At 40.4% G+C, this 1,478-nt stretch overlaps 1 long non-coding RNA gene across 1 annotated transcript; it reads right to left on the reverse strand.

Moving 5' to 3' along the window:
* Positions 1–253: 253 nt before the first annotated feature.
* LOC146056605 (uncharacterized) lies at positions 254–1,478 on the reverse strand. The gene is made up of 2 exons (XR_014469368.1): positions 1,387–1,478; positions 254–431 (listed from the first exon to the last, which is right to left on the reverse strand). It is a non-coding gene; the product is annotated as an uncharacterized LOC146056605 (long non-coding RNA).

A 1,478-nucleotide genomic window follows, 5' to 3' on the forward strand; every position in this document is an offset into this window, starting at 1 on the left:
ACCCACTATTAAGTATCTTCTGCAATACATCACATGACCCACTTATTCAATTACCTATCCTCATAAAAAACTGCTTATTTGGAATTGGAATCAATTAGATGCCAATATATCCTTACAAGCATGCCTAACACATGCATTGCACACATTAACCCTTACAGCAATTTAAGTGCAATGGTTTGTATTAGACCCTGTGTAAAAGATTATAAACAATCTACACATATACTGTTTAATGTGCAAAGAAAACCAACAACTGTGAACTTGCATAAACAATTTATTTGAAAACACAATTAACATATAAATAAAAAAATATCAAATAATAAATTAAATCAGGAGATCTCTGAGGTCCTGCAGGTCGGCTAGCAGTAGCCTCAAATGGTGCTCCGCCCGCAGGAGGGCCCCACGCACCCCCTCATCTGCCGGTGTGGTGTCATCTGTGGGCATGTCAAAGGGGCAAAAATTAGTCATGTTATTCATGCATACATTTCACATACTGCGACATAAATTGCACAAATGCTAGGTGACATGTGTGTGTATATATATATATATATATATATATATATATCTATCTATGTAGAGAGATAGAGACACACATAGATAAATAGATATGACACATACATATATACATACATGCAAACTTATTTACTACATACTGTCTTTTTTTGCCTCTACCCTTTACTCTGCAGAAGACATAACAGTCATAGTGTTTCTTCTCAGTCACAACCCACCCATGACTAACCAATGACAAGCATGTCATGGCCTCCGTCAATAAGAACTTGTCACAATCTGCTCAGTCTAAATTCAGTGATGGTTCGTGGCATGGGAGTTATGCAAATGTCAGGAATGCACAGTACACATCCTCAAAATCATAATTCTGTCTAAACCAACCTACAATTCTGTGAGGGCAAAAAAACAATCTGAACTACAGGGGGTGTTTAGGTAGAGGAGGCTCCTGGGACACTGGCAACTTCTGACTCCATTCCAAGGTAGGCCGGGCCATACTCCATTTATAGCATACATCCTAGAGTTTATAAATAACATTCACCAACAATATAGATTCCACTATTTGATGGGTCATAATATACGATTGCAGCAGGTGAATTTAATCCACAAATGATCCACTCATCCCTTTACTCCAGGATCCTGTTTAACTACAACGGTTATGTGGCAGTCAAAATGGAGCTCCAACCCATCCCACAAACCTGTGTAATTGAGAGGTGTCCTGGATGAAAGGGATGCCTTGGACACCCCATCTAACCCGTACCTGTATCTGTAGCTACCCACTTTGGGGTCTATATGAATAGTATTGGAACAAAATTTTTAATCACCAGTGCTACATAACAAATACCAGTACAACTACTTCATGAATGATGCATTATGTAAACATACCGATCTGCTGGGACTCCGGGGCTTGGCACGCCTCCTCCCCCTCGGAATCGGAATCCTCTGGGGCAACCGTGGCCTCCTCAGCCCCCTCCTCC

This window comes from Crinia signifera, unplaced genomic scaffold (genome assembly GCF_055691185.1).
Source record: "Crinia signifera unplaced genomic scaffold, ASM5569118v1 HAP2_SCAFFOLD_84, whole genome shotgun sequence".
Classification (NCBI taxonomy): domain Eukaryota; kingdom Metazoa; phylum Chordata; class Amphibia; order Anura; family Myobatrachidae; genus Crinia; species Crinia signifera.